Here is a 10,214-nt window from a genome sequence, read left to right as displayed (position 1 = left end):
TTTCTTATATGGAGAATTAAAATTGAATAACAATAAATTCATAATCTGTTAACTGGTTTAAATAGATGATTGAGCACTACAGCCAGCCATGGTTTGTTGACTCATCTGTAGGCAAGGTTATATGACCACTCTCAAGCAGTTTAAAGGGAAAAGAATAGGTATTGAGTTTGGCCAGCTTCCTCCTCCTGCAATAAATGCAGATAGACTAGTAGAATAGAATATAAAAAGTGATGTACCAATGGCTTGCTTGTAAGCCTTGGAGTGAGAATGTAGAAAATTCATATATTTGCAGAGTGATCTAAAAGCAGTCCTCAGTCAGGTAAGGCATGACATGACAGCAAAAAGGGGAGCATCCAGGTGCCTCAAATATTATTATTGAGGCTTTGGGAAGCAGATAATTAATAAAATTTCAAATTATTGAGGCTTTGGAAACCAGATAATTAATACAATTTAATAATATTGAGGCAGTGGAAACCAGATAACTAATAAAAGATAATAAAAGAATAATTAATAAAAGATAATTAATAAAGATTAATGATTAATAAAAGACAAAATAGAACAAAAAGTTTGTGTGTTCCATTCCTTTAGATGCCTTAATGAAATGGCTGTCAGAAGTTAAATAATGTTTAATAAATGCAATAAGGCAAATTTATTTAAAATTATTTTACAAAGATTAATACATTATCACTGTAGATCTCACTAGTACGATTTCCAAGCCCTGACCTCAGTATACATGAGGAAAACTTGTGATCCCTACCTAAGTGACTATTTAAGTTTCAGCACTCATGAAAAGTTTGGGGATTTGACAGTAATGTGAAATACAGTAAAAACCAAACAAACTTCCTAGAGCTTGAGAATGAGGCACACAGAAGCTTGAGTATATAAGAATTCAGGGAAACAAAAACAAGCAAAACAAAACAGAACAGCACTTAGAAGCTATGAAGTCCTCCCCACATTTGCCATTGGTCATTGAGTGCTGCTTACAGTGTGTAAAGACAGTGAGGAAAAAGAGGCACCATAAAAAAAGAAGAGGAATTAATATAGTGGATACATATTGTATAAGAAAGAGAAGTGGTATATCATTTAGAAGTTCTCATCGCTAGTCCTTTACAGTTATTTTACTAATTTGAGTAACTTAAGAAAATACTATATCAGAAATAAAAATGGAAAATTTGAAATGATCTTAGTAGTTGCTAATATTAAATAAAGTTATAAAAATAGTGTTATATCCATGCAGGTATATTAAGGCATCACTATAGGTTAGTCATTCATTAATTATGCATGATATTCCTTGACAAAGTTCTACAAAGTCAGAGAAAAAAGTCAAACAATCAATATGAATATTTGAGATTCAGATAGACATGACTTCAGGTCCTAGCTTCATCATTCTTAGCCTGAGAACTTGAGGAAGTTAATCTCTCTGTGCAACAATTTTCTAATCTGTAATTAAAATAGAGCATCAACTCATAGGTGAGAATTTTATAGAGTATGTGGTACATAGGAAAAATGTTATAGAGTATCTGGTACATTATAATTAGTAGTCATTATTTTCATTACCTTTATTTACCTTAGTCTTAGGTAGGCTTCTGCTATCTTTACCCTTTCCCCTCTTTACACCTACACACTAATAATATCATTTCCTGGTTGGAATTTGGGTCTCCACACTGCACTACTCAAGAAGTGACAGTCACATTGTCTTCTAGGACTTATGTTCCCCTGGCTCTGTGTGACCTCGTGGCCTTACAAATCAGAATGTAAATATTTGCTTGGGGAATTCAGAGAAGTAACTGTCTGATTAGATAATTGTCATACTAATGAGGCTGAGAGGCACTTGATCTTATTTTCCCCACATATAATATTATTACAATTGCCCTGCTGGATATATTTGAGACTGTTATATTGCTCCGTTCCCGTCTGAAATTTTGCAGAAATAATGTTAGCCTATAATGGCAAATATTTAACCTTTCTCTAGTGCTCAACTTAAATCTCTAGCCTCAAGAAATGAGCATCTCCAGAATACTATTCTCATACTATGCCCACACATGGCCTATGTTTTGGCTCATGTTGTTATCAACTGACGTGTCTCTTCCATTCCCATGTGATTTTTATTCCTCCTTTACAGTCAGCTATTTAATGAACTATTTCTGAGTTTGCTTATTTTTCCCCTTTCTGATCAGTTTCTGGCAACAGTAAACATCCTTTATTATCCTCAAATAGTTTCATGTGAGTCAAACTATTCGGTTTTCTCACTTTAAGAGAAACCAAAGACAAAACCCATTTCAGGAAGACCACAAAAAATCACAATGTACACAAGTTACAGTTATTTTAAAAGTCATTGCTGTGTCAAGACTACCTCCCTGACGTGTCAGAGAAAAATATGTTCTCAATAAGCTCACAGCATTTTGTGTAACAATATGCCGTGGGTTTGTTTGGAAACTAAAAACTCATATCCTTATATTGTTCAAGGTTTCTATGACTCAGAATCCTGGTTTTTGAGCATTGCTTCTTGTGACCACGTAATCCAGGTTTGGAATCTTGGAACCCAACCAAATAATTTTTAATTAGTAAATCAGGTGCATTCTCAAAGAAGTGAAATTGAACTGAATATTATTTAGTGTCAAAATGAGGGAAGAGACTACACACTGATCTAGATAATATGCCTTTCTGGAATTACTGAACTAGATAAATTGCTTTAAAATCTATATCAAAGAAATAGCTTTATCTCTCAAAATTAGCTTTATCTTCTTAACTAGATAATACTTACAGCACAGACTGCATTAAATACCTCCATATCATCACATGATGAGTAATTTATATGCACTAAATGTATTCGTATAGACTGACTTTTTAAAGATTATTGGGTAGTTAAATTATAAGCCATGTCTCAGGCTGCTTTATTAGCGGAAGCTTGTTGTATTAGCCAACATAGGCTAGATTACGCTGTGGAAACAAAGAACCCTCATATCTCCTGGATTTATAACAATAAAGGCAAATCCCATTAGAAGTCCATCAAAAGTTGGCTGTGATTCTGACCCATGTTATATTCACTCCACACAAGACCAAGACTACTGGATCAGTCTCTAGCTGGAATGATGCCAATTGTGACAGAGGGCAGGGTGCAGGATGTAGTGCCTGCTGGTCTTAAAGCTTTTGCTGAGAATGGCACATATTATTTCAACTGACATTTCCAGAACCCAAGCAATCATACAGCCCCAGGCAAGTTCAACAGGATAAGGGTGTGTCTTAGATTGGTTTCCCTGGAGCGGACCCTGAGATGAGGATTTCAATGCAAGTCATTCATAAAGGATGAGTTCCCAGGGAGACCATGGCGGACAAAAGAGGACATGGAAGAGAACAAAGCCTGGCAAGGGTGAGATCTGAGGTAGAAGCAAAGGGAAGGTTAAGCTTCAGTTTGACCCCAGGGGAGACCTCTGGTGCATAGATTACTTCCCACAAAAGGTAAGGAGGCTGGGCTTTCACACTCCTTCACCTCACAATCATTGGTTAGTAGCTGTGGGATAGGCACCCTGGACTCTCTAAGCTTGTGAGGCCAATATCTCCAGTAGCAAAAACAGTCCACACAAACATAGCATCTGGTGTTGGTCTTTGAAAGCCCCTGAGAGGTGGGCAGGGGGCAGCATTCATAAAGGCAAAATGGGATCTTAAGAGCACCCAAGGAAGCACAGCACTTTCAGTGTTTGCTAGAAGAAACAAAATCATCCTCTGGAGGAAAGCAAAGGGAAGAGGCACCGAACATGTGTGAACAAAAATACAGTCTACTAGAGTCAGCCTAGAGTCAATAACATTTGCTTCTATTTCTCTGACATGACAAAACAACACAATACTCCTATCCAATCCCTGCTTCAAGTTCAAAGCCCAAGATCTCTGAGTGATGCCTGGGAGTCTCTACAACGTGTCTAGATACTGGAACCAAAAGGACCAGTTGTCTGACCAGTCTCAACAATGTGTATGGGCACACACAAATATGTACACAAACATTATACAACTGTGGAACAGACATGGTAGGAATATACAATATATACAACATATTAAAATATCCAATATAACAGAACATTTGGTATTTGTCTTGTCATTTTTTCCATTTGAGTACTCACATGCCCCTTACATTAAATTAAATTAAGTCATATTAAATTAGCTTAATTGTGGGTACTTTGAGCCTATAAGGCTTTTATGGAAGAGTCATATTTCAACCTCTTTTTCCTGAGCCATTGTTTCCTGAGCCATCGTTTCCCGAGCCATCTGAAAGGTTTTCCAGGGTTCGATATAAGCCATTCATGGGCTTTAGCTAAGGGTGCAATTGGCGAACTCTTGACTTTGTCCTCGTCCTAGGCTGTCACTCAAAAGGCCCCTTAGTGTTATCTTGTACTGATTAGATGAGAATCAATAGCAGCGTTCAACCTTGCAAGTCCCTGAATTTCTGAACTCTCAAAATGCTCTTTATTTCTGCTTGTAAACAGGCCAATACTTTTTTTTTCTTTTTTCTTTTTTTCTGAGATCACTGCTTTGTTATACAGGTATTACCTTTCTTAAAAAAAAAAAAAAAAAAAAAAAAGCATCCAATACAAACTGATTCATGTTACAGGAAGTCTCTTTTCCTACTTTCTTTTTCTTTTGTTCTTTCGTTTTCACCTAAAGGAATTAGGGACATTGTCTACCTTTCACTATATGGCAAGTAATAGGAGATTTTTTACTTCCCAAAATGTTTCCCACAGTGTAATATTAATAACCGTTTTTCTAGCTTCAGATAGATAGCAATTTGTTTCACTGTACATAGCCCAGTTTCCAAAATCAGTGCCACCTAATCTAGATTTTGTTGTTGTTGCAACATCCACTTTATGATTGATTTCTGTATTTTCAGGATAAGTAAGTTATGCTGCAGTTACAAGGAAGTCCCAAATCTCAGTAGTTTACAATAAAAAAGTACATTTATTTTTCATGAGCCTTTGGTTGGCTGAGATTCTGATCCATATTTTCTTTCTCCAAGATATTGACAATGCTTCACTTCAATAACATTCATGTGCCATTGGCTTAACCAAATAGTACAACCAAATAGTACAGCCATGCCCGCATTTAATAGGGTAGGGAGACTTAGTCTTCCAGAGGGAGGCACACACGGAGTGCAGGGAGCACCAATTACAGCGGCCAGTACAACAATTTTCCACAGTGACCACATCTCTTAGACCAAAATCCATTTAGCAGCTCAGGATTCACTCGTATCTCACAGATCACACTGGGGACATTATTTTAAGGAACAAGTAAGCATATCTTTAATAGAAATGGCATACACATTTGTGCTTCAGAGGACTCAAAAAAACATGTGATGTCCATGGATCCCAAGTGGCTCTCATAATAAAATTGCCTAGTGGATACATATGAGCCCAAAGGGGCTATCTATATCATGTGTGGCCATTTTTATCATGATGAGTTCCACTCCATTTGATTTGCCATAAAGAAGCCTGCCTTTTCTAGGATGATAGCAAACTCTGTGAGTTACACAGCAGAGCTTTATAGCCATGGAAACAAGAAAGCCTACCAGGATTGTGCCTTTGCATAAAAGGAAATTTTGAAATATCACCTTTATATTGGTCAGTCCCCTACAAATTCATGTGTCCTCTTTCTGAAATTTCTTCTATAAAGCACTCCACATGCCTATAATCTATCTTTTCAATCACAGTATGCACCTATCACAAATTAGAACCTTTCATAAATTTATATGAAACGAGGATACTCTATATGCTCCTGTCTCTTACATGGAAAATGAAATGTCAGAGTCTCACTTTGTTTTTTTTTCTTTTTCTCTCAAAGAAAATTAATTTTAACAATGTAGAGTTTGACTTGCATGAGTCAGCACCTCACAAGGCTCACTGTATTTGACATTACTCTACTTCCCCAGAAAACCTCAGAAAATTAATATTCAGATGATGAAATTAAAAAAAAATCTTTCGGAGCTGCTGTCCCAACCTCATTTGTGTGCTGGATTTCTAAATTTTAATTTAGCCAACAGGGTTCTCACTCTCTGCTTTTCTCTGTGTGATTATCCTTGCCTTTTCAACTTACTTCAACCTTTCTCCTATCCAATTATAACTGGTTTCCTATGTCATAGATCTGATGTTTTTAATCTCCAATCCTTTCATTTTTCCTCTACCTCTTCAACTCCATTGTAGATTTCACAAGAAATCTTCAAATATCTGTAGAGAGGGAGATATTCGAGCAGCTCTTGATTCTGGAAAGCAAGCATGAACAGCACAGTGCAATTACTCAGGTTCTGGAAAAAAGTGAAATTCACAGTGCACAATACCTTTCAAAAGATAAAGTTTAAGGTTGAACTTTAAATTCTTAAATTGAAAGAAAGATGGAAATTGTTTTAGTGTATTTTCTTCAACTAAAGACACAAGAGATTGGAAGTAAGGAAGACAAGTCTCAGAAGTAGAAGCATAACAGGCAAGCTTTCAGACAGAATAGACAAAGGTGCTTGCCAGAGACTTCATTCTTCCCCTCCACAGAAAGGAAATGAGCCCTCAGTAAAGTATTTCATCATCAGTAGAATCAAGTGTTGAGATAAAACTGCAGAACAATCTGTAGTTGCCTGATGAAAATGTCCACATTCTCGGAGTCTCATGTCTGCATTAAACTAAACCTAACACGCTCTGAAACATAGTGATACATAGAAAAACAAATGAACTTGTGTCAAAATCCTGTACCAGCAGCATGTACTCATGTATATTAATGACTACTTCCCAGTGGAATTTATCACTCCCAAGTTTATTTTTGAGCATGCAAGCATAATAGTATTAGGATGCAAAAATGATTTGTTGCACACATTTGAAGTTTTTTGCCTTTAATAAAGACATAATCAAAGCCCAACGATTACTGCAAATTATCATGTGATTGATGTTTAATGTCACTGTGTCCTGTCAAAGTTCAGGATAAACTCTACAGATCATTAAAACTCATGATCTTTTATCCATGAATAGGTGAACATTAAAAAATTGAAACAGTCTTTACAGAGGTCACATACTGGAAAATGAGCAAGGTTGATGTATTAAAATATTTTAAGAGAAAAAACTGCAACTTTCTAAGAGTATTAAATGTTGAAGTCACATACTACAGCAGTTGGAATAGATGAGGTTATGTCACTGGGACCATACACGCAATTCTCAGTGTGTTAATATAGTACATGTAATATTTCTTGCTTATGATACGTGTCCATCATGAGTTTACTAAGGGGTGTCTGCATAATTTGCCCTTAGTCAAGAACTCTGTCTGCACAGTTTACTCTTAGTCGAGGAAGAGCGACTGTCTGCAACTTTACTGAGCCCTTGGCAGGACAGAAAAAAAAAAAAAAAGACAGATTTTGAGGGTCTCAAATTAGCAAACAAATGTTCTGGCACAGCTATTGGAATCAATCACATCACATGAGTCATTCCCTCACTCACGACAAAGGCAGAATTGTAATCCTACGATGTCCCTCAGAGGAGGGAAGCCTGAATTATTTGGCAAACTGTACAAATAACTCCCATACAAATATTTCAGCCACTAACAGACTGAATTTCAGTGGATCAGGTGTTTTTTATTAACTGAATTGGAGCAAGTAAATGCTCCCCTTGTTATGAGGAGTGAAAGGTAACAGTTTATTTTTGCCAACTGATTAAACTCCACAATGGATAACATTATATTAGGCAATAGGTAGAAAGCTGCCTTTACTTTGCCATGCTTTTCTGCTTGGTCTTTGCATCCTTCAATGGTTATGTTGCTCCGTGGTGAGAGGAGAATCCAGGTAAAACATATTAATTCTTTCAGGTTTTTAGAACACCATTTCTTTTATTCTATGCCTCTATGATGAGTTATAAACTGAATCTCAGACACCTCTAAATATTCAGCAGACCTTTACAGAGATTAGGGAATAAAAATGAACTCTAAGGAAAGATAACAGAATTAAATCCCTAAAATAATTTTACAAATTAATAACCCTAATTGGGTAGCTTACAGGGGGACACCTCGGGCCGTTTTGTCTAATACCCTTGCTCTGGTGAAGAATCTGAAAGCCATGCACTACTTTGTATGGAGCCTTGGAGATCCTTGAAGGTACCTATCACCTTAGTCTCTCACTCCGTGATTCATTCAGGCTGACGGCTGCCATCTAGTTGTTTGTGTTAAATAGTTTATTGAAGTTACTTTTCCCTCTCCTCATGGCTTTCTCTTCTGACTCCAAAATGCAGACATTGTGAACGTCCAAAAGTAGATTGAGGGAGAAATCTATGGAGTATGGTACATTATGAAAATTTTCAGTATTTAGAAAATAGTAAGTATGACATAAAATTTGACACAATAATATCACCTTTAGAAATACATAATAAACCTATAAATGCTTATATATATATTTATTATATATTTATTATATAATGAATATATAACCAAAGAATGAATAGAAAAATGAACATCTGAAAAAGTAAAACACCAGTGGTATCACAGCATGCTCGAGGCAAAATAAATAATTTTACTTGAAAGGATTTCAAACTCACTGTTGATGACTGTTATTTACTTCAAGCATGAAAAAATGGCAATTCTAAAACTAAATGTATACTTTTGGCTGTGTTTGGATCTTTTAATTAATCCATTGGTGTCTCTCTAAACAAATTCTAAGATTATAATTTCAAAATAAGTGTCTGAAAATTTAGATAGCTAGAGGAACAATAGTTTTTGTTTTCTACTTTCTGAGTAAGTTTATGTATAAAATTACTTATATATTAGTAGTAGCTTGCCTTTAAGTTTGCCAGTGTTTTTCTTTTGTGTGTGTGTAATGTTTATACTTCATTAAGAATTCATAGGGAAAAATGAACATTTCCTACTAGCAATGAGAATTCTATAGAAGTAGTAAGATATCTGCAAATGTTAAATGTCTCCACACTTTCTGAGGGTTTGCAATTTTTTCAAAAAAGCATATTTTTCAAATCGTTCAAACAGTTTTATCTAGGTCACCCCTTCTCCTGGCTGGATGTTAACAGCTAGCCCTGCAGGAGGTATAATATTGAGTAGATGGGCTTGGCAGAGGGAGCTCTTCTTGCTAAAACCTGCAACGTAACACAAAAACTAATGGACTGCATAGAGAGAAGAATAAAACAAAGTTCAAGGTCAATAAACCAGATAAGAAAATGTAAGGGGTTCACCAAAGAATGGAGTGGGAATTAGAAGTTGGTACATATTGAAGGAATAAGAGCCAGGAAAGTGGAAAGTCAGGAAGATGACAGGTGGGAAGAAGCTGAGGGAGTTCCCTCTCTGCTGGTTTCTATTAGCACACAAGAGCAGGACATAGCACAGGAGTAGAAGTAGCAGATGAGACCAAGCTTGCAAACAACCTGCCTTTCAGAAGAGGGCTCTGTTCACTGAAAATTGGCACCTTGATAATCTACAGAACTAAGGACATCAGCATTTATCTTAAATAAAGTATTTCCGCACTTTTCCTTCAATGTAGCCACCTAGCATTGTAGGGTCAACCAGTCATCTTTCTGATTGACACAGCCTCTCCTTGGATGCCCGCTAACTCTACATTGGTTCATAGATACCAATGCATGTCTGTGGAGATACATAGGGTGCAGAAGTTCTCCATTCAGCTGTGAATGGGGATCTTAGCTTCTCTTTAGACTCAGCACATAAAGATGCTTTATTTAGTAATGTGGCAGCTTACACACAGGCAGAAAGTAAAGCTAAACCCTCATGAAATTGGGTTAAAAAGTGAGAACTTTTTTCCTCTGACAACTAAGTATTATTAATTCTCTTACAGGGCTACTTACTCTCTATGCATATTATGTTACATTATTTCACACTAAAATTACCGCAACATTATCAATTCAAGCAGGATTGAGTATATAAAATATTTATAAGGTTACCACTCATCCAATTTTCAAAGGAATGGCCTATATATAGGGCATAAATATAGTCTCAGAATAGCTTTGGGCTTCTGAGCAGTAGACAAGGTCTCACGAAGCAATGGTGTAATGACTCAGTCTGTAAAATAAACGTGACCACATAAATTCTAACAGGAGGTAAAAATAATCTGGGACTCCAAAATATATATGTTGAGAGAAACTCAGAAGTTAGGAAATGGGGAAAAGTGATTATTCTGGCGTGATTAATTCCCAAGGCCAATGTGTATACTGGAATGAAGATTGGCTATGTAATCAGAATATAAACTC

Source organism: Pongo abelii, chromosome 17 (genome assembly GCF_028885655.2).
Source record: "Pongo abelii isolate AG06213 chromosome 17, NHGRI_mPonAbe1-v2.0_pri, whole genome shotgun sequence".
Taxonomy (NCBI): Eukaryota; Metazoa; Chordata; class Mammalia; order Primates; family Hominidae; genus Pongo; species Pongo abelii.
Note: the sequence above shows the minus strand (reverse complement) of the source record.